This window comes from Ammospiza caudacuta, chromosome 7 (assembly GCF_027887145.1).
Source record: "Ammospiza caudacuta isolate bAmmCau1 chromosome 7, bAmmCau1.pri, whole genome shotgun sequence".
NCBI classification, from domain to species: Eukaryota; Metazoa; Chordata; class Aves; order Passeriformes; family Passerellidae; genus Ammospiza; species Ammospiza caudacuta.
Genome location: NC_080599.1, coordinates 13798741 through 13826390, shown reverse-complemented (window position 1 = coordinate 13826390; position 27650 = coordinate 13798741).

Sequence of the window (27650 nt, the reverse complement as noted above, 5' to 3'; positions counted from 1 at the left end):
TTTAGCGTCTTTTGTGGTCTACATCCTAGCAGAAGGCTTTTCCACTCTGTCTGGCAAGGAAAACCTGCGCGACCACAGAAAACATCTCCCATCGTGTTCTGCACGTTGCACGGAGGTCTGCCAAGTGTTTGGCATAAAGAAAAGAAAATCTGTCCAAAACAGCTTCTTATCGAATATTCATGTGATTGGAAAAGTCAGGAAAGTGGTAAGGTACTGTTTTCTATCAGTTGGCAAGCTGCGCACACAATCCCAGTGTTGTACAGCTTCCTTCTTCACCTTTCCGATGCTGCCGCTCTCTCCGGCTCCCGGAGCCGAAGAAGCGGCTTCTTCGCGCAAAGACGATTGTACCGCTCACAGTGCTCTCTTAGCGCGGCTTCTGCCGAAAGAAGCCCAAGAGCGGCGCTTAGCTCCGGAGAGCATCGTACCTTCGTCTTTAGCGTCTTTTGTGGTCTACATCCTAGCAGAAGGCTTTTCCACTCTGTCTGGCAAGGAAAACCTGCGCGACCACAGAAAACATCTCCCATCGTGTTCTGGACGTTGCACGGAGGTCTGCCAAGTGTTTGCCATAAAGAAAAGAAAATCTGTCCAAAACAGCTTCTTATCGAATATTCATGTGATTGGAAAAGTCAGGAAAGTGGTAAGGTACTGTTTTCTATCAGTTGGCAAGCTGCGCACACAATCCCAGTGTTGTACAGCTTCCTTCTTCACCTTTCCGATGCTGCCGCTCTCTCCGGCTCCCGGAGCCGAAGAAGCGGCTTCTTCGCGCAAAGACGATTGTACCGCTCACAGTGCTCTCTTAGCGCGGCTTCTGCCGAAAGAAGCCCGGGAGCGGCGCTTAGCTCCGGAGAGCATCGTACCTTCGTCTTTAGCGTCTTTTGTGGTCTACATCCTAGCAGAAGGCTTTTCCACTCTGTCTGGCAAGGAAAACCTGCGCGACCACAGAAAACATCTCCCATCGTGTTCTGCACGTTGCACCGGAGGTCTGCCAAGTGTTTGCCATAAAGAAAAGAAAATCTGTCCAAAACAGCTTCTTATCGAATATTCATGTGATTGGAAAAGTCAGGAAAGTGGTAAGGTACTGTTTTCTATCAGTTGGCAAGCTGCGCACACAATCCCAGTGTTGTACAGCTTCCTTCTTCACCTTTCCGATGCTGCCGCTCTCTCCGGCTCCCGGAGCCGAAGAAGCGGCTTCTTCGCGCAAAGACGATTGTACCGCTCACAGTGCTCTCTTAGGGCCGCTTCTGCCGAAAGAAGCCCGGGAGCGGCGCTTAGCTCCGGAGAGCATCGTACCTTCGTCTTTAGCGTCTTTTGTGGTCTACATCCTAGCAGAAGGCTTTTCCACTCTGTCTGGCAAGGAAAACCTGCGCGAGCACAGAAAACATCTCCCATCGTGTTCTGCACGTTGCACGGAGGTCTGCCAAGTGTTTGCCATAAAGAAAAGAAAATCTGTCCAAAACAGCTTCTTATCGAATATTCATGTGATTGGAAAAGTCAGGAATGTGGTAATGTACTGTTTTCTATCAGTTGGCAAGCTGCGCACACAATCCCAGTGTTGTACAGCTTCCTTCTTCACCTTTCCGATGCTGCCGCTCTCTCCGGCTGCCGGAGCCGAAGAAGCGGCTTCTTCGCGCAAAGACGATTGTACCGCTCACAGTGCTCTCTTAGCGCGGCTTCTGCCGAAAGAAGCCCGGGAGCGGCGCTTAGCTCCGGAGAGCATCGTACGTGCGTCTTTAGCGTCTTTTGTGGTCTACATCCTAGCAGAAGGCTTTTCCACTCTGTCTGGCAAGGAAAACCTGCGCGAGCACAGAAAACATCTCCCATCGTGTTCTGGACGTTGCACGGAGGTCTGCCAAGTGTTTGCCATAAAGAAAAGAAAATCTGTCCAAAACAGCTTCCAATCGAATATTCATGTGATTGGAAAAGTCAGGAAAGTGGTAATGTACTGTTTTCTATCAGTTGACGAGCTGCGCACACAATCCCAGTGTTGTACAGCTTCCTTCTTCACCTTTCCGATGCTGCCGCTCTCTCCGGCTCCCGGAGCCGAAGAAGCGGCTTCTTCGCGCAAAGACGATTGTACCGCTCACAGTGCTCTCTTAGCGCGGCTTCTGCCGAAAGAAGCCCGGGAGCGGCGCTTAGCTCCGGAGAGCATCGTAACTGCGTCTTTAGCGTCTTTTGTGGTCTACATCCTAGCAGAAGGCTTTTCCACTCTGTCTGGCAAGGAAAACCTGCGCGAGCACAGAAAACATCTCCCATCGTGTTCTGCACGTTGCACGGAGGTCTGCCAAGTGTTTGCCATAAAGAAAAGAAAATCTGTCCAAAACAGCTTCCAATCGAATATTCATGTGATTGGAAAAGTCAGGAAAGTGGTAATGTACTGTTTTCTATCAGTTGGCGAGCTGCGCACACAATCCCAGTGTTGTACAGCTTCCTTCTTCACCTTTCCGATGCTGCCGCTCTCTCCGGCTGGCGGACGCGAAGAAGCGGCTTCTTCGCGCAAAGACGATTGTACCGCTCACAGTGCTCTCTTAGCGCGGCTTCTGCCGAAAGAAGCCCAAGAGCGGCGCTTAGCTCCGGAGAGCATCGTAACTGCGTCTTTAGCGTCTTTTGTGGTCTACATCCTAGCAGAACGCTTTTCCACTCTGTCTGGCAAGGAAAACCTGCGCGAGCACTGAAAACATCTCCCATCGTGTTCTGGACGTTGCACGGAGGTCTGCCAAGTGTTTGGCATAAAGAAAAGAAAATCTGTCCAAAACAGCTTCTTATCGAATATTCATGTGATTGGAAAAGTCAGGAAAGTGGTAATGTACTGTTTTCTATCAGTTGGCAAGCTGCGCACACAACCCCAGTGTTGTACAGCTTCCTTCTTCACCTTTGCGGTGCTGCCGCTCTCTCCGGCTCCCGGAGCCGAAGAAGCGGCTTCTTCGCGCAAAGACGATTGTACCGCTCACAGTGCTCTCTTAGCGCGGCTTCTGCCGAAAGAAGCCCGGGAGCGGCGCTTAACTCCGGAGAGCATCGTACCTTCGTCTTTAGCGTCTTTTGTGGTCAACGTCCTAGCAGAAGGCTTTACCACTCTGTCTGGCAAGGAAAACCTACGGGAGCACAGAAAACATCTCCCATCGTGTTCTGGACGTTGCACGGAGGTCTGCCAAGTGTTCGACAAGAAGAAAAGAAAAGTGGTCCAAAACAGCTTCTTATCGAATATTCATGTGATTAGAAAAGTCAGGAAAGTGGTAATGTACTCTTTTCTGTCATTTGGCAAGCTGCGCACACAATCCCAGTGTTGTACAGCTTCCTTCTTCACCTTTCCGATGCTGCCGCTCTCTCCGGCTCCCGGAGCCGAAGAAGCGGCTTCTTCGCGCAAAGACGATTGTACCGCTCACAGGCTCTCTTAGCGCGGCTTCTGCCGAAAGAAGCCCGGGAGCGGCGCTTAGCTCCGGAGAGCATCGTACCTTCAGTCTTTAGCGTCTTTTGTGGTCTACATCCTAGCAGAAGGCTTTTCCACTCTGTCTGGCAAGGAAAACCTGCGTGAGCACAGAAAGCATCTCCCATCGTGTTCTGGACGTTGCACGGAGGTCTGCCAAGTGTTTGGCATAAAGAAAAGAAAATCTGTCCAAAACAGCTTCTTATCGAATATTCATGTGATTGGAAAAGTCAGGAAAGTGGTAAGGTACTGTTTTCTATCAGTTGGCAAGCTGCGCACACAATCCCAGTGTTGTACGGCTTCCTTCTTCACCTTTCCGATGCTGCCGCTCTCTCCGGCTGGCGGACGCGAAGAAGCGGCTTCTTCGCGCAAAGACGATTGTACCGCTCACAGTGCTCTCTTAGCGCCGCTTCTGCCGAAAGAAGCCCGGGAGCGGCGCTTAGCTCCGGAGAGCATCGTACCTTCGCCTTTAGCGACTTTTGTGGTCTACATCCTAGCAGAAAGCTTTTCCACTCTGTCTGGCAAGGAAAACCTGCGCGAGCACAGAAAACATCTCCCATCGTGTTCTGCACGTTGCACGGAGGTCTGCCAAGTGTTTGCCATAAAGAAAAGAAAATCTGTCCAAAACAGCTTCTTATCGAATATTCATGTGATTGGAAAAGTCAGGAAAGTGGTACTGTACTGTTTTCTATCAGTTGGCAAGCTGCGCACACAATCCCAGTGTTGTACAGCTTCCTTCTTCACCTTTCCGATGCTGCCGCTCTCTCCGGCTCCCGGAGCCGAAGAAGCGGCTTCTTCGCGCAAAGACGATTGTACCGCTCACAGTGCTCTCTTAGCGCGGCTTCTGCCGAAAGAAGCCCGGGAGCGGCGCTTAGCTCCGGAGAGCATCGTACCTTCGTCTTTAGCGTCTTTTGTGGTCTACATCCTAGCAGAAAGCTTTTCCACTCTGTCTGGCAAGGAAAACCTGCGCGACCACAGAAAACATCTCCCATCGTGTTCTGCACGTTGCACGGAGGTCTGCCAAGTGTTTGCCATAAAGAAAAGAAAATCTGTCCAAAACAGCTTCTTATCGAATATTCATGTGATTGGAAAAGTCAGGAAAGTGGTAAGGTACTGTTTTCTATCAGTTGGCAAGCTGCGCACACAATCCCAGTGTTGTACGGCTTCCTTCTTCACCTTTCCGATGCTGCCGCCCTCTCCGGCTCCCGGAGCCGAAGAAGCGGCTTCTTCGCGCAAAGACGATTGTACCGCTCACAGTGCTCTCTTAGCGCCGCTTCTGCCGAAAGAAGCCCGGGAGCGGCGCTTAGCTCCGGAGAGCATCGTACGTGCGTCTTTAGCGTCTTTTGTGGTCTACATCCTAGCAGAAGGCTTTTCCACTCTGTCTGGCAAGGAAAACCTGCGCGACCACAGAAAACATCTCCCATCGTGTTCTGCACGTTGCACGGAGGTCGGCCAAGTGTTTGGCATAAAGAAAAGAAAATCTGTCCAAAACAGCTTCTTATCGAATATTCATGTGATTGGAAAAGTCAGGAAAGTGGTAATGTACTGTTTTCTATCAGTTGGCAAGCTGCGCACACAATCCCAGTGTTGTACAGCTTCCTTCTTCACCTTTCCGATGCTGCCGCTCTCTCCAGCTCCCGGAGCCGAAGAAGCGGCTTCTTCGCGCAAAGACGATTGTACCGCTCACAGTGCTCTCTTAGCGCGGCTTCTGCCGAAAGAAGCCCGGGAGCGGCGCTTAGCTCCGGAGAGCATCGTACCTTCGTCTTTAGCGTCTTTTGTGGTCTACATCCTAGCAGAAAGCTTTCCCACTCTGTCTGGCAAGGAAAACCTGCGCGACCACAGAAAACATCTCCCATCGTGTTCTGCACGTTGCACGGAGGTCGGCCAAGTGTTTGCCATAAAGAAAAGAAAATCTGTCCAAAACAGCTTCTTATCGAATATTCATGTGATTGGAAAAGTCAGGAAAGTGGTAATGTACTGTTTTCTATCAGTTGGCAAGCTGCGCACACAATCCCAGTGTTGTACAGCTTCCTTCTTCACCTTTGCGGTGCTGCCGCTCTCTCCGGCTCCCGGAGCCGAAGAAGCGGCTTCTTCGCGCAAAGACGATTCTACCGCTCACAGTGCTCTCTTAGCGCCGCTTCTGCCGAAAGAAGCCCGGGAGCGGCGCTTAGCTCCGGGGAGCATCGTACCTTAGTCCTTAGCGTCTTTTGTGGTCTACATCCTAGCAGAAAGCTTTTCCACTCTGTCTGGCAAGGAAAACCTGCGCGAGCACAGAAAACATCTCCCATCGTGTTCTGGACGTTGCACGGAGATCTGCCAAGTGTTTGCCATAAAGAATAGAAAATCTGTCCAAAACAGCTTCTTATCGAATATTCATGTGATTGGAAAAGTCAGGAAAGTGGTAAGGTACTGTTTTCTATCAGTTGGCAAGCTGCGCACACAATCCCAGTGTTGTACAGCTTCCTTCTTCACCTTTCCGATGCTGCCGCTCTCTCCGGCTCCCGGAACCGAAGAAGCGGCTTCTTCGCGCAAAGACGATTGTACCGCTCACAGTGCTCTCTTAGCGCGGCTTCTGCCGAAAGAAGCCCGGGAGCGGCGCTTAGCTCCGGAGAGCATCGTACCTTCAGTCTTTAGCGTCTTTTGTGGTCTACATCTTAGCAGAAGGCTTTTCCACTCTGTCTGGCAAGGAAAACCTGCGCGACCACAGAAAACATCTCCCATCGTGTTCTGGACGTTGCACGGAGGTCAGCCAAGTGTTTGGCATAAAGAAAAGAAAAGTGGTCCAAAACAGCTTCTTATCGAATATTCATGTGATTGGAAAAGTCAGGAAAGTGGTAATGTACTGTTTTCTATCAGTTGGCAAGCTGCGCACACAATCCCAGTGTTGTACAGCTTCCTTCTTCACCTTTCCGATGCTGCCGCTCTCTCCGGCTCCCGGAGCCGAAGAAGCGGCTTCTTCGCGCAAAGACGATTGTACCGCTCACAGTGCTCTCTTAGCGCGGCTTCTGCCGAAAGAAGCCCGGGAGCGGCGCTTAGCTCCGGGGAGCATCGTACGTTCGCCTTTAGCGTCTTTTGTGGTCTACATCCTAGCAGAAAGCTTTTCCACTCTGTCTGGCAAGGAAAACCTGCGCGAGCACAGAAAACATCTCCCATCGTGTTCTGGACGTTGCACGGAGATCTGCCAAGTTTTTGCCATAAAGAAAAGAAAATCTGTCCAAAACAGCTTCTTATCGAATATTCATGTGATTGGAAAAGTCAGGAAAGTGGTAATGTACTGTTTTCTATCAGTTGGCAAGCTGCGCACACAATCCCAGTGTTGTACGGCTTCCTTCTTCACCTTTCCGATGCTGCCGCTCTCTCCGGCTCCCGGAGCCGAAGAAGCGGCTTCTTCGCGCAAAGACGATTGTACCGCTCACAGTGCTCTCTTAGCGCGGCTTCTGCCGAAAGAAGCCCGGGAGCGGCGCTTAGCTCCGGAGAGCATCGTACGTGCGTCTTTAGCGTCTTTTGTGGTCTACATCCTAGCAGAAGGCTTTTCCACTCTGTCTGGCAAGGAAAACCTGCGCGACCACAGAAAACATCTCCCATCGTGTTCTGCACGTTGCACGGAGGTCTGCCAAGTGTTTGCCATAAAGAAAAGAAAATCTGTCCAAAACAGCTTCTTATCGAATATTCATGTGATTGGAAAAGTCAGGAAAGTGGTAAGGTACTGTTTTCTATCAGTTGGCAAGCTGCGCACACAATCCCAGTGTTGTACAGCTTCCTTCTTCACCTTTCCGATGCTGCCGCTCTCTCCGGCTCCCGGAGCCGAAGAAGCGGCTTCTTCGCGCAAAGACGATTGTACCGCTCACAGTGCTCTCTTAGCGCGGCTTCTGCCGAAAGAAGCCCGGGAGCGGCGCTTAGCTCCGGAGAGCATCGTACGTGCGTCTTTAGCGTCTTTTGTGGTCTACATCCTAGCAGAAGGCTTTTCCACTCTGTCTGGCAAGGAAAACCTGCGCGAGCACAGAAAACATCTCCCATCGTGTTCTGCACGTTGCACGGAGGTCTGCCAAGTGTTTGCCATAAAGAAAAGAAAATCTGTCCAAAACAGCTTCTTATCGAATATTCATGTGATTGGAAAAGTCAGGAATGTGGTAATGTACTGTTTTCTATCAGTTGGCAAGCTGCGCACACAATCCCAGTGTTGTACAGCTTCCTTCTTCACCTTTCCGATGCTGCCGCTCTCTCCGGCTCCCGGAGCCGAAGAAGCGGCTTCTTCGCGCAAAGACGATTGTACCGCTCACAGTGCTCTCTTAGCGCGGCTTCTGCCGAAAGAAGCCCGGGAGCGGCGCTTAGCTCCGGAGAGCATCGTAACTGCGTCTTTAGCGTCTTTTGTGGTCTACATCCTAGCAGAAGGCTTTTCCACTCTGTCTGGCAAGGAAAACCTGCGCGACCACAGAAAACATCTCCCATCGTGTTCTGGACGTTGCACGGAGGTCTGCCAAGTGTTTGCCATAAAGAAAAGAAAATCTGTCCAAAACAGCTTCCAATCGAATATTCATGTGATTGGAAAAGTCAGGAAAGTGGTAATGTACTGTTTTCTATCAGTTGGCGAGCTGCGCACACAATCCCAGTGTTGTACAGCTTCCTTCTTCACCTTTCCGATGCTGCCGCTCTCTCCGGCTGGCGGACGCGAAGAAGCGGCTTCTTCGCGCAAAGACGATTGTACCGCTCACAGTGCTCTCTTAGCGCGGCTTCTGCCGAAAGAAGCCCAAGAGCGGCGCTTAGCTCCGGAGAGCATCGTAACTGCGTCTTTAGCGTCTTTTGTGGTCTACATCCTAGCAGAAGGCTTTTCCACTCTGTCTGGCAAGGAAAACCTGCGCGACCACAGAAAACATCTCCCATCGTGTTCTGGACGTTGCACGGAGGTCTGCCAAGTGTTTGGCATAAAGAAAAGAAAATCTGTCCAAAACAGCTTCTTATCGAATATTCATGTGATTGGAAAAGTCAGGAAAGTGGTAATGTACTGTTTTCTATCAGTTGGCAAGCTGCGCACACAATCCCAGTGTTGTACAGCTTCCTTCTTCACCTTTGCGGTGCTGCCGCTCTCTCCGGCTCCCGGAGCCGAAGAAGCGGCTTCTTCGCGCAAAGACGATTGTACCGCTCACAGTGCTCTCTTAGCGCGGCTTCTGCCGAAAGAAGCCCGGGAGCGGCGCTTAACTCCGGAGAGCATCGTACCTTCGTCTTTAGCGTCTTTTGTGGTCAACGTCCTAGCAGAAGGCTTTACCACTCTGTCTGGCAAGGAAAACCTACGGGAGCACAGAAAACATCTCCCATCGTGTTCTGGACGTTGCACGGAGGTCTGCCAAGTGTTCGACAAGAAGAAAAGAAAAGTGGTCCAAAACAGCTTCTTATCGAATATTCATGTGATTAGAAAAGTCAGGAAAGTGGTAATGTACTGTTTTCTGTCATTTGGCAAGCTGCGCACACAATCCCAGTGTTGTACAGCTTCCTTCTTCACCTTTCCGATGCTGCCGCTCTCTCCGGCTCCCGGAGCCGAAGAAGCGGCTTCTTCGCGCAAAGACGATTGTACCGCTCACAGTGCTCTCTTAGCGCGGCTTCTGCCGAAAGAAGCCCGGGAGCGGCGCTTAGCTCCGGAGAGCATCGTACCTTCAGTCTTTAGCGTCTTTTGTGGTCTACATCCTAGCAGAAGGCTTTTCCACTCTGTCTGGCAAGGAAAACCTGCGTGAGCACAGAAAGCATCTCCCATCGTGTTCTGGACGTTGCACGGAGGTCTGCCAAGTGTTTGGCATAAAGAAAAGAAAATCTGTCCAAAACAGCTTCTTATCGAATATTCATGTGATTGGAAAAGTCAGGAAAGTGGTAAGGTACTGTTTTCTATCAGTTGGCAAGCTGCGCACACAATCCCAGTGTTGTACGGCTTCCTTCTTCACCTTTCCGATGCTGCCGCTCTCTCCGGCTGGCGGACGCGAAGAAGCGGCTTCTTCGCGCAAAGACGATTGTACCGCTCACAGTGCTCTCTTAGCGCCGCTTCTGCCGAAAGAAGCCCGGGAGCGGCGCTTAGCTCCGGAGAGCATCGTACCTTCGCCTTTAGCGACTTTTGTGGTCTACATCCTAGCAGAAAGCTTTTCCACTCTGTCTGGCAAGGAAAACCTGCGCGAGCACAGAAAACATCTCCCATCGTGTTCTGCACGTTGCACGGAGGTCTGCCAAGTGTTTGCCATAAAGAAAAGAAAATCTGTCCAAAACAGCTTCTTATCGAATATTCATGTGATTGGAAAAGTCAGGAAAGTGGTACTGTACTGTTTTCTATCAGTTGGCAAGCTGCGCACACAATCCCAGTGTTGTACAGCTTCCTTCTTCACCTTTCCGATGCTGCCGCTCTCTCCGGCTCCCGGAGCCGAAGAAGCGGCTTCTTCGCGCAAAGACGATTGTACCGCTCACAGTGCTCTCTTAGCGCGGCTTCTGCCGAAAGAAGCCCGGGAGCGGCGCTTAGCTCCGGAGAGCATCGTACCTTCGTCTTTAGCGTCTTTTGTGGTCTACATCCTAGCAGAAAGCTTTTCCACTCTGTCTGGCAAGGAAAACCTGCGCGACCACAGAAAACATCTCCCATCGTGTTCTGCACGTTGCACGGAGGTCTGCCAAGTGTTTGCCATAAAGAAAAGAAAATCTGTCCAAAACAGCTTCTTATCGAATATTCATGTGATTGGAAAAGTCAGGAAAGTGGTAAGGTACTGTTTTCTATCAGTTGGCAAGCTGCGCACACAATCCCAGTGTTGTACGGCTTCCTTCTTCACCTTTCCGATGCTGCCGCCCTCTCCGGCTCCCGGAGCCGAAGAAGCGGCTTCTTCGCGCAAAGACGATTGTACCGCTCACAGTGCTCTCTTAGCGCCGCTTCTGCCGAAAGAAGCCCGGGAGCGGCGCTTAGCTCCGGAGAGCATCGTACGTGCGTCTTTAGCGTCTTTTGTGGTCTACATCCTAGCAGAAGGCTTTTCCACTCTGTCTGGCAAGGAAAACCTGCGCGACCACAGAAAACATCTCCCATCGTGTTCTGCACGTTGCACGGAGGTCGGCCAAGTGTTTGGCATAAAGAAAAGAAAATCTGTCCAAAACAGCTTCTTATCGAATATTCATGTGATTGGAAAAGTCAGGAAAGTGGTAATGTACTGTTTTCTATCAGTTGGCAAGCTGCGCACACAATCCCAGTGTTGTACAGCTTCCTTCTTCACCTTTCCGATGCTGCCGCTCTCTCCAGCTCCCGGAGCCGAAGAAGCGGCTTCTTCGCGCAAAGACGATTGTACCGCTCACAGTGCTCTCTTAGCGCGGCTTCTGCCGAAAGAAGCCCGGGAGCGGCGCTTAGCTCCGGAGAGCATCGTACCTTCGTCTTTAGCGTCTTTTGTGGTCTACATCCTAGCAGAAAGCTTTCCCACTCTGTCTGGCAAGGAAAACCTGCGCGACCACAGAAAACATCTCCCATCGTGTTCTGCACGTTGCACGGAGGTCGGCCAAGTGTTTGCCATAAAGAAAAGAAAATCTGTCCAAAACAGCTTCTTATCGAATATTCATGTGATTGGAAAAGTCAGGAAAGTGGTAATGTACTGTTTTCTATCAGTTGGCAAGCTGCGCACACAATCCCAGTGTTGTACAGCTTCCTTCTTCACCTTTGCGGTGCTGCCGCTCTCTCCGGCTCCCGGAGCCGAAGAAGCGGCTTCTTCGCGCAAAGACGATTCTACCGCTCACAGTGCTCTCTTAGCGCCGCTTCTGCCGAAAGAAGCCCGGGAGCGGCGCTTAGCTCCGGGGAGCATCGTACCTTAGTCCTTAGCGTCTTTTGTGGTCTACATCCTAGCAGAAAGCTTTTCCACTCTGTCTGGCAAGGAAAACCTGCGCGAGCACAGAAAACATCTCCCATCGTGTTCTGGACGTTGCACGGAGATCTGCCAAGTGTTTGCCATAAAGAATAGAAAATCTGTCCAAAACAGCTTCTTATCGAATATTCATGTGATTGGAAAAGTCAGGAAAGTGGTAAGGTACTGTTTTCTATCAGTTGGCAAGCTGCGCACACAATCCCAGTGTTGTACAGCTTCCTTCTTCACCTTTCCGATGCTGCCGCTCTCTCCGGCTCCCGGAACCGAAGAAGCGGCTTCTTCGCGCAAAGACGATTGTACCGCTCACAGTGCTCTCTTAGCGCGGCTTCTGCCGAAAGAAGCCCGGGAGCGGCGCTTAGCTCCGGAGAGCATCGTACCTTCAGTCTTTAGCGTCTTTTGTGGTCTACATCTTAGCAGAAGGCTTTTCCACTCTGTCTGGCAAGGAAAACCTGCGCGACCACAGAAAACATCTCCCATCGTGTTCTGGACGTTGCACGGAGGTCAGCCAAGTGTTTGGCATAAAGAAAAGAAAAGTGGTCCAAAACAGCTTCTTATCGAATATTCATGTGATTGGAAAAGTCAGGAAAGTGGTAATGTACTGTTTTCTATCAGTTGGCAAGCTGCGCACACAATCCCAGTGTTGTACAGCTTCCTTCTTCACCTTTCCGATGCTGCCGCTCTCTCCGGCTCCCGGAGCCGAAGAAGCGGCTTCTTCGCGCAAAGACGATTGTACCGCTCACAGTGCTCTCTTAGCGCGGCTTCTGCCGAAAGAAGCCCGGGAGCGGCGCTTAGCTCCGGGGAGCATCGTACGTTCGCCTTTAGCGTCTTTTGTGGTCTACATCCTAGCAGAAAGCTTTTCCACTCTGTCTGGCAAGGAAAACCTGCGCGAGCACAGAAAACATCTCCCATCGTGTTCTGGACGTTGCACGGAGATCTGCCAAGTTTTTGCCATAAAGAAAAGAAAATCTGTCCAAAACAGCTTCTTATCGAATATTCATGTGATTGGAAAAGTCAGGAAAGTGGTAATGTACTGTTTTCTATCAGTTGGCAAGCTGCGCACACAATCCCAGTGTTGTACGGCTTCCTTCTTCACCTTTCCGATGCTGCCGCTCTCTCCGGCTCCCGGAGCCGAAGAAGCGGCTTCTTCGCGCAAAGACGATTGTACCGCTCACAGTGCTCTCTTAGCGCGGCTTCTGCCGAAAGAAGCCCGGGAGCGGCGCTTAGCTCCGGAGAGCATCGTACGTGCGTCTTTAGCGTCTTTTGTGGTCTACATCCTAGCAGAAGGCTTTTCCACTCTGTCTGGCAAGGAAAACCTGCGCGACCACAGAAAACATCTCCCATCGTGTTCTGCACGTTGCACGGAGGTCTGCCAAGTGTTTGCCATAAAGAAAAGAAAATCTGTCCAAAACAGCTTCTTATCGAATATTCATGTGATTGGAAAAGTCAGGAAAGTGGTAAGGTACTGTTTTCTATCAGTTGGCAAGCTGCGCACACAATCCCAGTGTTGTACAGCTTCCTTCTTCACCTTTCCGATGCTGCCGCTCTCTCCGGCTCCCGGAGCCGAAGAAGCGGCTTCTTCGCGCAAAGACGATTGTACCGATCACAGTGCTCTCTTAGCGCCGCTTCTGCCGAAAGAAGCCCGGGAGCGGCGCTTAGCTCCGGAGAGCATCGTACCTTCGTCTTTAGCGTCTTTTGTGGTCTACATCCTAGCAGAAGGCTTTTCCACTCTGTCTGGCAAGGAAAACCTGCGCGAGCACAGAAAACATCTCCCATCGTGTTCTGCACGTTGCACGGAGGTCTGCCAAGTGTTTGCCATAAAGAAAAGAAAATCTGTCCAAAACAGCTTCTTATCGAATATTCATGTGATTGGAAAAGTCAGGAATGTGGTAATGTACTGTTTTCTATCAGTTGGCAAGCTGCGCACACAATCCCAGTGTTGTACAGCTTCCTTCTTCACCTTTCCGATGCTGCCGCTCTCTCCGGCTCCCGGAGCCGAAGAAGCGGCTTCTTCGCGCAAAGACGATTGTACCGCTCACAGTGCTCTCTTAGCGCGGCTTCTGCCGAAAGAAGCCCGGGAGCGGCGCTTAGCTCCGGAGAGCATCGTAACTGCGTCTTTAGCGTCTTTTGTGGTCTACATCCTAGCAGAAGGCTTTTCCACTCTGTCTGGCAAGGAAAACCTGCGCGACCACAGAAAACATCTCCCATCGTGTTCTGGACGTTGCACGGAGGTCTGCCAAGTGTTTGCCATAAAGAAAAGAAAATCTGTCCAAAACAGCTTCCAATCGAATATTCATGTGATTGGAAAAGTCAGGAAAGTGGTAATGTACTGTTTTCTATCAGTTGGCGAGCTGCGCACACAATCCCAGTGTTGTACAGCTTCCTTCTTCACCTTTCCGATGCTGCCGCTCTCTCCGGCTGGCGGACGCGAAGAAGCGGCTTCTTCGCGCAAAGACGATTGTACCGCTCACAGTGCTCTCTTAGCGCGGCTTCTGCCGAAAGAAGCCCAAGAGCGGCGCTTAGCTCCGGAGAGCATCGTAACTGCGTCTTTAGCGTCTTTTGTGGTCTACATCCTAGCAGAAGGCTTTTCCACTCTGTCTGGCAAGGAAAACCTGCGCGACCACAGAAAACATCTCCCATCGTGTTCTGGACGTTGCACGGAGGTCTGCCAAGTGTTTGGCATAAAGAAAAGAAAATCTGTCCAAAACAGCTTCTTATCGAATATTCATGTGATTGGAAAAGTCAGGAAAGTGGTAATGTACTGTTTTCTATCAGTTGGCAAGCTGCGCACACAATCCCAGTGTTGTACAGCTTCCTTCTTCACCTTTGCGGTGCTGCCGCTCTCTCCGGCTCCCGGAGCCGAAGAAGCGGCTTCTTCGCGCAAAGACGATTGTACCGCTCACAGTGCTCTCTTAGCGCGGCTTCTGCCGAAAGAAGCCCGGGAGCGGCGCTTAACTCCGGAGAGCATCGTACCTTCGTCTTTAGCGTCTTTTGTGGTCAACGTCCTAGCAGAAGGCTTTACCACTCTGTCTGGCAAGGAAAACCTACGGGAGCACAGAAAACATCTCCCATCGTGTTCTGGACGTTGCACGGAGGTCTGCCAAGTGTTCGACAAGAAGAAAAGAAAAGTGGTCCAAAACAGCTTCTTATCGAATATTCATGTGATTAGAAAAGTCAGGAAAGTGGTAATGTACTGTTTTCTGTCATTTGGCAAGCTGCGCACACAATCCCAGTGTTGTACAGCTTCCTTCTTCACCTTTCCGATGCTGCCGCTCTCTCCGGCTCCCGGAGCCGAAGAAGCGGCTTCTTCGCGCAAAGACGATTGTACCGCTCACAGTGCTCTCTTAGCGCGGCTTCTGCCGAAAGAAGCCCGGGAGCGGCGCTTAGCTCCGGAGAGCATCGTACCTTCAGTCTTTAGCGTCTTTTGTGGTCTACATCCTAGCAGAAGGCTTTTCCACTCTGTCTGGCAAGGAAAACCTGCGTGAGCACAGAAAGCATCTCCCATCGTGTTCTGGACGTTGCACGGAGGTCTGCCAAGTGTTTGGCATAAAGAAAAGAAAATCTGTCCAAAACAGCTTCTTATCGAATATTCATGTGATTGGAAAAGTCAGGAAAGTGGTAATGTACTGTTTTCTATCAGTTGGCAAGCTGCGCACACAATCCCAGTGTTGTATGGCTTCCTTCTTCACCTTTCCGATGCTGCCGCTCTCTCCGGCTCCCGGAGCCGAAGAAGCGGCTTCTTCGCGCAAAGACGATTGTACCGCTCACAGTGCTCTCTTAGCGCGGCTTCTGCCGAAAGAAGCCCGGGAGCGGCGCTTAGCTCCGGAGAGCATCGTACGTTCGCCTTTAGCGTCTTTTGTGGTCTACATGCTAGCAGAAAGCTTTTCCACTCTGTCTGGCAAGGAAAACCTGCGCGACCACAGAAAACATCTCCCATCGTGTTCTGCACGTTGCACGGAGGTCTGCCAAGTGTTTGCCATAAAGAAAAGAAAAGCTGTCCAAAACAGCTTCTTATCGAATATTCATGTGATTGGAAAAGTCAGGAAAGTGGTACTGTACTGTTTTCTATCAGTTGGCAAGCTGCGCACACAATCCCAGTGTTGTACAGCTTCCTTCTTCACCTTTCCGATGCTGCCGCTCTCTCCGGCTCCCGGAGCCGAAGAAGCGGCTTCTTCGCGCAAAGACGATTGTACCGCTCACAGTGCTCTCTTAGCGCGGCTTCTGCCGAAAGAAGCCCGGGAGCGGCGCTTAGCTCCGGAGAGCATCGTACCTTCGTCTTTAGCGTCTTTTGTGGTCTACATCCTAGCAGAAAGCTTTCCCACTCTGTCTGGCAAGGAAAACCTGCGCGACCACAGAAAACATCTCCCATCGTGTTCTGCACGTTGCACGGAGGTCGGCCAAGTGTTTGCCATAAAGAAAAGAAAATCTGTCCAAAACAGCTTCTTATCGAATATTCATGTGATTGGAAAAGTCAGGAAAGTGGTAATGTACTGTTTTCTATCAGTTGGCAAGCTGCGCACACAATCCCAGTGTTGTACAGCTTCCTTCTTCACCTTTCCGATGCTGCCGCTCTCTCCGGCTCCCGGAGCCGAAGAAGCGGCTTCTTCGCGCAAAGACGATTGTACCGCTCACAGTGCTCTCTTAGCGCGGCTTCTGCCGAAAGAAGCCCGGGAGCGGCGCTTAGCTCCGGAGAGCATCGTACCTTCGTCTTTAGCGTCTTTTGTGGTCTACATCCTAGCAGAAAGCTTTTCCACTCTGTCTGGCAAGGAAAACCTGCGCGAGCACAGAAAACATCTCCCATCGTGTTCTGGACGTTGCACGGAGATCTGCCAAGTGTTTGCCATAAAGAATAGAAAATCTGTCCAAAACAGCTTCTTATCGAATATTCATGTGATTGGAAAAGTCAGGAAAGTGGTACTGTACTGTTTTCTATCAGTTGGCAAGCTGCGCACACAATCCCAGTGTTGTACAGCTTCCTTCTTCACCTTTCCGATGCTGCCGCTCTCTCCGGCTCCCGGAGCCGAAGAAGCGGCTTCTTCGCGCAAAGACGATTGTACCGCTCACAGTGCTCTCTTAGCGCGGCTTCTGCCGAAAGAAGCCCGGGAGCGGCGCTTAGCTCCGGAGAGCATCGTACCTTCGCCTTTAGCGTCTTTTGTGGTCTACATCCTAGCAGAAGGCTTTTCCACTCTGTCTGGCAAGGAAAACCTGCGCGAGCACAGAAAACATCTCCCATCGTGTTCTGCACGTTGCACGGAGGTCGGCCAAGTGTTTGGCATAAAGAAAAGAAAATCTGTCCAAAACAGCTTCTTATCGAATATTCATGTGATTGGAAAAGTCAGGAAAGTGGTAATGTACTGTTTTCTATCAGTTGGCAAGCTGCGCACACAATCCCAGTGTTGTACAGCTTCCTTCTTCACCTTTCCGATCATGCTGCTCTCTCCAGCTCACGGAGCCGAAGAAGCGGCTTCTTCGCGCAAAGACGATTGTACCGCTCACAGTGCTCTCTTAGCGCGGCTTCTGCCGAAAGAAGCCCGGGAGCGGCGCTTAGCTCCGGAGAGCATCGTACCTTCGCCTTTAGCGTCTTTTGTGGTCTACATCCTAGCAGAAAGCTTTTCCACTCTGTCTGGCAAGGAAAACCTGCGCGAGCACAGAAAACATCTCCCATCGTGTTCTGGACGTTGCACGGAGATCTGCCAAGTGTTTGCCATAAAGAAAAGAAAAGCTGTCCAAAACAGCTTCTTATCGAATATTCATGTGATTGGAAAAGTCAGGAAAGTGGTACTGTACTGTTTTCTATCAGTTGGCAAGCTGCGCACACAATCCCAGTGTTGTACAGCTTCCTTCTTCACCTTTCCGATGCTGCCGCTCTCTCCGGCTCCCGGAGCCGAAGAAGCGGCTTCTTCGCGCAAAGACGATTGTACCGCTCACAGTGCTCTCTTAGCGCGGCTTCTGCCGAAAGAAGCCCGGGAGCGGCGCTTAGCTCCGGAGAGCATCGTACCTTCGTCTTTAGCGTCTTTTGTGGTCTACATCCTAGCAGAAGGCTTTTCCACTCTGTCTGGCAAGGAAAACCTGCGCGACCACAGAAAACATCTCCCATCGTGTTCTGGACGTTGCACGGAGGTCTGCCAAGTGTTTGCCATAAAGAAAAGAAAATCTGTCCAAAACAGCTTCTTATCGAATATTCATGTGATTGGAAAAGTCAGGAAAGTGGTAAGGTACTGTTTTCTATCAGTTGGCAAGCTGCGCACACAATCCCAGTGTTGTACGGCTTCCTTCTTCACCTTTCCGATGCTGCCGCTCTCTCCGGCTCCCGGAGCCGAAGAAGCGGCTTCTTCGCGCAAAGACGATTGTACCGCTCACAGTGCTCTCTTAGCGCGGCTTCTGCCGAAAGAAGCCCGGGAGCGGCGCTTAGCTCCGGAGAGCATCGTACGTGCGTCTTTAGCGTCTTTTGTGGTCTACATCCTAGCAGAAGGCTTTTCCACTCTGTCTGGCAAGGAAAACCTGCGCGACCACAGAAAACATCTCCCATCGTGTTCTGCACGTTGCACGGAGGTCTGCCAAGTGTTTGCCATAAAGAAAAGAAAATCTGTCCAAAACAGCTTCTTATCGAATATTCATGTGATTGGAAAAGTCAGGAAAGTGGTAAGGTACTGTTTTCTATCAGTTGGCAAGCTGCGCACACAATCCCAGTGTTGTACAGCTTCCTTCTTCACCTTTCCGATGCTGCCGCTCTCTCCGGCTCCCGGAGCCGAAGAAGCGGCTTCTTCGCGCAAAGACGATTGTACCGCTCACAGTGCTCTCTTAGCGCGGCTTCTGCCGAAAGAAGCCCGGGAGCGGCGCTTAGCTCCGGAGAGCATCGTACCTTCGTCTTTAGCGTCTTTTGTGGTCTACATCCTAGCAGAAGGCTTTTCCACTCTGTCTGGCAAGGAAAACCTGCGCGAGCACAGAAAACATCTCCCATCGTGTTCTGCACGTTGCACGGAGGTCTGCCAAGTGTTTGGCATAAAGAAAAGAAAATCTGTCCAAAACAGCTTCTTATCGAATATTCATGTGATTGGAAAAGTCAGGAAAGTGGTAAGGTACTGTTTTCTATCAGTTGGCAAGCTGCGCACACAATCCCAGTGTTGTACAGCTTCCTTCTTCACCTTTCCGATGCTGCCGCTCTCTCCGGCTCCCGGAGCCGAAGAAGCGGCTTCTTCGCGCAAAGACGATTGTACCGCTCACAGTGCTCTCTTAGCGCGGCTTCTGCCGAAAGAAGCCCGGGAGCGGCGCTTAGCTCCGGAGAGCATCGTACCTTCAGTCTTTAGCGTCTTTTGTGGTCTACATCCTAGCAGAAGGCTTTTCCACTCTGTCTGGCAAGGAAAACCTGCGCGAGCACTGAAAACATCTCCCATCGTGTTCTGGACGTTGCACGGAGGTCTGCCAAGTGTTTGCCATAAAGAAAAGAAAATCTGTCCAAAACAGCTTCTTATCGAATATTCATGTGATTGGAAAAGTCAGGAAAGTGGTAAGGTACTGTTTTCTATCAGTTGGCAAGCTGCGCACACAATCCCAGTGTTGTATGGCTTCCTTCTTCACCTTTCCGATGCTGCCGCTCTCTCCGGCTCCCGGAGCCGAAGAAGCGGCTTCTTCGCGCAAAGACGATTCTACCGCTCACAGTGCTCTCTTAGCGCCGCTTCTGCCGAAAGAAGCCCGGGAGCGGCGCTTAGCTCCGGAGAGCATCGTACCTTCGCCTTTAGCGTCTTTTGTGGTCTACATGCTAGCAGAAAGCTTTTCCACTCTGTCTGGCAAGGAAAACCTGCGCGACCACAGAAAACATCTCCCATCGTGTTCTGCACGTTGCACGGAGGTCTGCCAAGTGTTTGCCATAAAGAAAAGAAAAGCTGTCCAAAACAGCTTCTTATCGAATATTCATGTGATTGGAAAAGTCAGGAAAGTGGTACTGTACTGTTTTCTATCAGTTGGCAAGCTGCGCACACAATCCCAGTGTTGTACAGCTTCCTTCTTCACCTTTCCGATGCTGCCGCTCTCTCCGGCTCCCGGAGCCGAAGAAGCGGCTTCTTCGCGCAAAGACGATTGTACCGCTCACAGTGCTCTCTTAGCGCGGCTTCTGCCGAAAGAAGCCCGGGAGCGGCGCTTAGCTCCGGAGAGCATCGTACCTTCGTCTTTAGCGTCTTTTGTGGTCTACATCCTAGCAGAAGGCTTTTCCACTCTGTCTGGCAAGGAAAACCTGCGGGAGCACAGAAAACATCTCCCATCGTGTTCTGGACGTTGCACGGAGGTCTGCCAAGTGTTTGGCATAAAGAAAAGAAAATCTGTCCAAAACAGCTTCTTATCGAATATTCATGTGATTGGAAAAGTCAGGAAAGTGGTAAGGTACTGTTTTCTATCAGTTGGCAAGCTGCGCACACAATCCCAGTGTTGTACGGCTTCCTTCTTCACCTTTCCGATGCTGCCGCTCTCTCCGGCTCCCGGAGCCGAAGAAGCGGCTTCTTCGCGCAAAGACGATTCTACCGCTCACAGTGCTCTCTTAGCGCCGCTTCTGCCGAAAGAAGCCCGGGAGCGGCGCTTAGCTCCGGAGAGCATCGTACCTTCGTCTTTAGCGTCTTTTGTGGTCTACATCCTAGCAGAAGGCTTTTCCACTCTGTCTGGCAAGGAAAACCTGCGCGAGCACAGAAAACATCTCCCATCGTGTTCTGCATGTTGCACGGAGGTCTGCCAAATGTTTGGCATAAAGAAAAGAAAATCTGTCCAAAACAGCTTCTTATCGAATATTCATGTGATTGGAAAAGTCAGGAAAGTGGTAATGTACTGTTTTCTATCAGTTGGCAAGCTGCGCACACAATCCCAGTGTTGTACAGCTTCCTTCTTCACCTTTCCGATCATGCCGCTCTCTCCAGCTCCCGGAGCCGAAGAAGCGGCTTCTTCGCGCAAAGACGATTGTACCGCTCACAGTGCTCTCTTAGCGCGGCTTCTGCCGAAAGAAGCCCGGGAGCGGCGCTTAGCTCCGGAGAGCATCGTACCTTCGTCTTTAGCGTCTTTTGTGGTCTACATCCTAGCAGAAAGCTTTCCCACTCTGTCTGGCAAGGAAAACCTGCGCGACCACAGAAAACATCTCCCATCGTGTTCTGCACGTTGCACGGAGGTCGGCCAAGTGTTTGCCATAAAGAAAAGAAAATCTGTCCAAAACAGCTTCTTATCGAATATTCATGTGATTGGAAAAGTCAGGAAAGTGGTAATGTACTGTTTTCTATCAGTTGGCAAGCTGCGCACACAATCCCAGTGTTGTACAGCTTCCTTCTTCACCTTTCCGATGCTGCCGCTCTCTCCGGCTCCCGGAGCCGAAGAAGCGGCTTCTTCGCGCAAAGACGATTGTACCGCTCACAGTGCTCTCTTAGCGCGGCTTCTGCCGAAAGAAGCCCGGGAGCGGCGCTTAGCTCCGGAGAGCATCGTACCTTCGTCTTTAGCGTCTTTTGTGGTCTACATCCTAGCAGAAGGCTTTTCCACTCTGTCTGGCAAGGAAAACCTGCGCGAGCACAGAAAACATCTCCCATCGTGTTCTGCACGTTGCACGGAGGTCGGCCAAGTGTTTGGCATAAAGAAAAGAAAATCTGTCCAAAACAGCTTCTTATCGAATATTCATGTGATTGGAAAAGTCAGGAAAGTGGTAATGTACTGTTTTCTATCAGTTGGCAAGCTGCGCACACAATCCCAGTGTTGTACAGCTTCCTTCTTCACCTTTCCGATCATGCCGCTCTCTCCAGCTCACGGAGCCGAAGAAGCGGCTTCTTCGCGCAAAGACGATTGTACCGCTCACAGTGCTCTCTTAGCGCGGCTTCTGCCGAAAGAAGCCCGGGAGCGGCGCTTAGCTCCGGAGAGCATCGTACCTTCGCCTTTAGCGTCTTTTGTGGTCTACATCCTAGCAGAAAGCTTTTCCACTCTGTCTGGCAAGGAAAACCTGCGCGAGCACAGAAAACATCTCCCATCGTGTTCTGGACGTTGCACGGAGATCTGCCAAGTGTTTGCCATAAAGAAAAGAAAAGCTGTCCAAAACAGCTTCTTATCGAATATTCATGTGATTGGAAAAGTCAGGAAAGTGGTACTGTACTGTTTTCTATCAGTTGGCAAGCTGCGCACACAATCCCAGTGTTGTACAGCTTCCTTCTTCACCTTTCCGATGCTGCCGCTCTCTCCGGCTCCCGGAGCCGAAGAAGCGGCTTCTTCGCGCAAAGACGATTGTACCGCTCACAGTGCTCTCTTAGCGCGGCTTCTGCCGAAAGAAGCCCGGGAGCGGCGCTTAGCTCCGGAGAGCATCGTACCTTCGTCTTTAGCATCTTTTGTGGTCTACATCCTAGCAGAAGGCTTTTCCACTCTGTCTGGCAAGGAAAACCTGCGCGACCACAGAAAACATCTCCCATCGTGTTCTGGACGTTGCACGGAGGTCTGCCAAGTGTTTGCCATAAAGAAAAGAAAATCTGTCCAAAACAGCTTCTTATCGAATATTCATGTGATTGGAAAAGTCAGGAAAGTGGTAAGGTACTGTTTTCTATCAGTTGGCAAGCTGCGCACACAATCCCAGTGTTGTACGGCTTCCTTCTTCACCTTTCCGATGCTGCCGCTCTCTCCGGCTCCCGGAGCCGAAGAAGCGGCTTCTTCGCGCAAAGACGATTGTACCGCTCACAGTGCTCTCTTAGCGCGGCTTCTGCCGAAAGAAGCCCGGGAGCGGCGCTTAGCTCCGGAGAGCATCGTACGTGCGTCTTTAGCGTCTTTTGTGGTCTACATCCTAGCAGAAGGCTTTTCCACTCTGTCTGGCAAGGAAAACCTGCGCGACCACAGAAAACATCTCCCATCGTGTTCTGCACGTTGCACGGAGGTCTGCCAAGTGTTTGCCATAAAGAAAAGAAAATCTGTCCAAAACAGCTTCTTATCGAATATTCATGTGATTGGAAAAGTCAGGAAAGTGGTAAGGTACTGTTTTCTATCAGTTGGCAAGCTGCGCACACAATCCCAGTGTTGTACAGCTTCCTTCTTCACCTTTCCGATGCTGCCGCTCTCTCCGGCTCCCGGAGCCGAAGAAGCGGCTTCTTCGCGCAAAGACGATTGTACCGGTCACAGTGCTCTCTTAGCGCGGCTTCTGCCGAAAGAAGCCCGGGAGCGGCGCTTAGCTCCGGAGAGCATCGTACCTTCGTCTTTAGCGTCTTTTGTGGTCTACATCCTAGCAGAAGGCTTTTCCACTCTGTCTGGCAAGGAAAACCTGCGCGACCACAGAAAACATCTCCCATCGTGTTCTGCACGTTGCACGGAGGTCTGCCAAGTGTTTGGCATAAAGAAAATAAAATCTGTCCAAAACAGCTTCTTATCGAATATTCATGTGATTGGAAAAGTCAGGAAAGTGGTAAGGTACTGTTTTCTATCAGTTGGCAAGCTGCGCACACAATCCCAGTGTTGTACAGCTTCCTTCTTCACCTTTCCGATGCTGCCGCTCTCTCCGGCTCCCGGAGCCGAAGAAGCGGCTTCTTCGCGCAAAGACGATTGTACCGCTCACAGTGCTCTCTTAGCGCGGCTTCTGCCGAAAGAAGCCCGGGAGCGGCGCTTAGCTCCGGAGAGCATCGTACCTTCGTCTTTAGCGTCTTTTGTGGTCTACATCCTAGCAGAAGGCTTTTCCACTCTGTCTGGCAAGGAAAACCTGCGCGAGCACAGAAAACATCTCCCATCGTGTTCTGCACGTTGCACGGAGGTCTGCCAAGTGTTTGGCATAAAGAAAATAAAATCTGTCCAAAACAGCTTCTTATCGAATATTCATGTGATTGGAAAAGTCAGGAAAGTGGTAAGGTACTGTTTTCTATCAGTTGGCAAGCTGCGCACACAATCCCAGTGTTGTACAGCTTCCTTCTTCACCTTTCCGATGCTGCCGCTCTCTCCGGCTCCCGGAGCCGAAGAAGCGGCTTCTTCGCGCAAAGACGATTGTACCGCTCACAGTGCTCTCTTAGCGCGGCTTCTGCCGAAAGAAGCCCGGGAGCGGCGCTTAGCTCCGGAGAGCATCGTACCTTCAGTCTTTAGCGTCTTTTGTGGTCTACATCCTAGCAGAAGGCTTTTCCACTCTGTCTGGCAAGGAAAACCTGCGTGAGCACAGAAAGCATCTCCCATCGTGTTCTGGACGTTGCACGGAGGTCTGCCAAGTGTTTGGCATAAAGAAAAGAAAATTTGTCCAAAACAGCTTCTTATCGAATATTCATGTGATTGGAAAAGTCAGGAAAGTGGTAAGGTACTGTTTTCTATCAGTTGGCAAGCTGCGCACACAATCCCAGTGTTGTATGGCTTCCTTCTTCACCTTTCCGATGCTGCCGCTCTCTCCGGCTCCCGGAGCCGAAGAAGCGGCTTCTTCGCGCAAAGACGATTCTACCGCTCACAGTGCTCTCTTAGCGCCGCTTCTGCCGAAAGAAGCCCGGGAGCGGCGCTTAGCTCCGGAGAGCATCGTACCTTCGCCTTTAGCGTCTTTTGTGGTCTACATGCTAGCAGAAAGCTTTTCCACTCTGTCTGGCAAGGAAAACCTGCGCGACCACAGAAAACATCTCCCATCGTGTTCTGCACGTTGCACGGAGGTCTGCCAAGTGTTTGCCATAAAGAAAAGAAAAGCTGTCCAAAACAGCTTCTTATCGAATATTCATGTGATTGGAAAAGTCAGGAAAGTGGTAAGGTACTGTTTTCTATCAGTTGGCAAGCTGCGCACACAATCCCAGTGTTGTACGGCTTCCTTCTTCACCTTTCCGATGCTGCCGCTCTCTCCGGCTCCCGGAGCCGAAGAAGCGGCTTCTTCGCGCAAAGACGATTCTACCGCTCACAGTGCTCTCTTAGCGCCGCTTCTGCCGAAAGAAGCCCGGGAGCGGCGCTTAGCTCCGGAGAGCATCGTACCTTCGTCTTTAGCGTCTTTTGTGGTCTACATCCTAGCAGAAGGCTTTTCCACTCTGTCTGGCAAGGAAAACCTGCGCGAGCACAGAAAACATCTCCCATCGTGTTCTGCATGTTGCACGGAGGTCTGCCAAATGTTTGGCATAAAGAAAAGAAAATCTGTCCAAAACAGCTTCTTATCGAATATTCATGTGATTGGAAAAGTCAGGAAAGTGGTAATGTACTGTTTTCTATCAGTTGGCAAGCTGCGCACACAATCCCAGTGTTGTACAGCTTCCTTCTTCACCTTTCCGATCATGCCGCTCTCTCCAGCTCCCGGAGCCGAAGAAGCGGCTTCTTCGCGCAAAGACGATTGTACCGCTCACAGTGCTCTCTTAGCGCGGCTTCTGCCGAAAGAAGCCCGGGAGCGGCGCTTAGCTCCGGAGAGCATCGTACCTTCGTCTTTAGCGTCTTTTGTGGTCTACATCCTAGCAGAAAGCTTTCCCACTCTGTCTGGCAAGGAAAACCTGCGCGACCACAGAAAACATCTCCCATCGTGTTCTGCACGTTGCACGGAGGTCGGCCAAGTGTTTGCCATAAAGAAAAGAAAATCTGTCCAAAACAGCTTCTTATCGAATATTCATGTGATTGGAAAAGTCAGGAAAGTGGTAATGTACTGTTTTCTATCAGTTGGGAAGCTGCGCACACAATCCCAGTGTTGTACAGCTTCCTTCTTCACCTTTCCGATGCTGCCGCTCTCTCCGGCTCCCGGAGCCGAAGAAGCGGCTTCTTCGCGCAAAGACGATTGTACCGCTCACAGTGCTCTCTTAGCGCGGCTTCTGCCGAAAGAAGCCCGGGAGCGGCGCTTAGCTCCGGAGAGCATCGTACCTTCGTCTTTAGCGTCTTTTGTGGTCTACATCCTAGCAGAAAGCTTTTCCACTCTGTCTGGCAAGGAAAACCTGCGCGAGCACAGAAAACATCTCCCATCGTGTTCTGGACGTTGCACGGAGATCTGCCAAGTGTTTGCCATAAAGAATAGAAAATCTGTCCAAAACAGCTTCTTATCGAATATTCATGTGATTGGAAAAGTCAGGAAAGTGGTACTGTACTGTTTTCTATCAGTTGGCAAGCTGTGCACACAATCCCAGTGTTGTACAGCTTCCTTCTTCACCTTTCCGATGCTGCCGCTCTCTCCGGCTGGCGGACGCGAAGAAGCGGCTTCTTCGCGCAAAGACGATTGTACCGCTCACAGTGCTCTCTTAGCGCGGCTTCTGCCGAAAGAAGCCCGGGAGCGGCGCTTAGCTCCGGAGAGCATCGTACGTGCGTCTTTAGCGTCTTTTGTGGTCTACATCCTAGCAGAAGGCTTTTCCACTCTGTCTGGCAAGGAAAACCTGCGCGAGCACAGAAAACATCTCCCATCGTGTTCTGCACGTTGCACGGAGGTCGGCCAAGTGTTTGGCATAAAGAAAAGAAAATCTGTCCAAAACAGCTTCTTATCGAATATTCATGTGATTGGAAAAGTCAGGAAAGTGGTAATGTACTGTTTTCTATCAGTTGGCAAGCTGCGCACACAATCCCAGTGTTGTACAGCTTCCTTCTTCACCTTTCCGATCATGCCGCTCTCTCCAGCTCACGGAGCCGAAGAAGCGGCTTCTTCGCGCAAAGACGATTGTACCGCTCACAGTGCTCTCTTAGCGCGGCTTCTGCCGAAAGAAGCCCGGGAGCGGCGCTTAGCTCCGGAGAGCATCGTACCTTCACCTTTAGCGTCTTTTGTGGTCTACATCCTAGCAGAAAGCTTTTCCACTCTGTCTGGCAAGGAAAACCTGCGCGAGCACAGAAAACATCTCCCATCGTGTTCTGGACGTTGCACGGAGATCTGCCAAGTGTTTGCCATAAAGAAAAGAAAAGCTGTCCAAAACAGCTTCTTATCGAATATTCATGTGATTGGAAAAGTCAGGAAAGTGGTACTGTACTGTTTTCTATCAGTTGGCAAGCTGCGCACACAATCCCAGTGTTGTACAGCTTCCTTCTTCACCTTTCCGATGCTGCCGCTCTCTCCGGCTCCCGGAGCCGAAGAAGCGGCTTCTTCGCGCAAAGACGATTGTACCGCTCACAGTGCTCTCTTAGCGCGGCTTCTGCCGAAAGAAGCCCGGGAGCGGCGCTTAGCTCCGGAGAGCATCGTACCTTCGTCTTTAGCATCTTTTGTGGTCTACATCCTAGCAGAAGGCTTTTCCACTCTGTCTGGCAAGGAAAACCTGCGCGACCACAGAAAACATCTCCCATCGTGTTCTGGACGTTGCACGGAGGTCTGCCAAGTGTTTGCCATAAAGAAAAGAAAATCTGTCCAAAACAGCTTCTTATCGAATATTCATGTGATTGGAAAAGTCAGGAAAGTGGTAAGGTACTGTTTTCTATCAGTTGGCAAGCTGCGCACACAATCCCAGTGTTGTACGGCTTCCTTCTTCACCTTTCCGATGCTGCCGCTCTCTCCGGCTCCCGGAGCCGAAGAAGCGGCTTCTTCGCGCAAAGACGATTGTACCGCTCACAGTGCTCTCTTAGCGCGGCTTCTGCCGAAAGAAGCCCGGGAGCGGCGCTTAGCTCCGGAGAGCATCGTACGTGCGTCTTTAGCGTCTTTTGTGGTCTACATCCTAGCAGAAGGCTTTTCCACTCTGTCTGGCAAGGAAAACCTGCGCGACCACAGAAAACATCTCCCATCGTGTTCTGCACGTTGCACGGAGGTCTGCCAAGTGTTTGCCATAAAGAAAAGAAAATCTGTCCAAAACAGCTTCTTATCGAATATTCATGTGATTGGAAAAGTCAGGAAAGTGGTAAGGTACTGTTTTCTATCAGTTGGCAAGCTGCGCACACAATCCCAGTGTTGTACAGCTTCCTTCTTCACCTTTCCGATGCTGCCGCTCTCTCCGGCTCCCGGAGCCGAAGAAGCGGCTTCTTCGCGCAAAGACGATTGTACCGCTCACAGTGCTCTCTTAGCGCGGCTTCTGCCGAAAGAAGCCCGGGAGCGGCGCTTAGCTCCGGAGAGCATCGTACCTTCGTCTTTAGCGTCTTTTGTGGTCTACATCCTAGCAGAAGGCTTTTCCACTCTGTCTGGCAAGGAAAACCTGCGCGAGCACAGAAAACATCTCCCATCGTGTTCTGGACGTTGCACGGAGGTCTGCCAAGTGTTTGGCATAAAGAAAATAAAATCTGTCCAAAACAGCTTCTTATCGAATATTCATGTGATTGGAAAAGTCAGGAAAGTGGTAAGGTACTGTTTTCTATCAGTTGGCAAGCTGCGCACACAATCCCAGTGTTGTACAGCTTCCTTCTTCACCTTTCCGATGCTGCCGCTCTCTCCGGCTCCCGGAGCCGAAGAAGCGGCTTCTTCGCGCAAAGACGATTGTACCGCTCACAGTGCTCTCTTAGCGCGGCTTCTGCCGAAAGAAGCCCGGGAGCGGCGCTTAGCTCCGGAGAGCATCGTAACT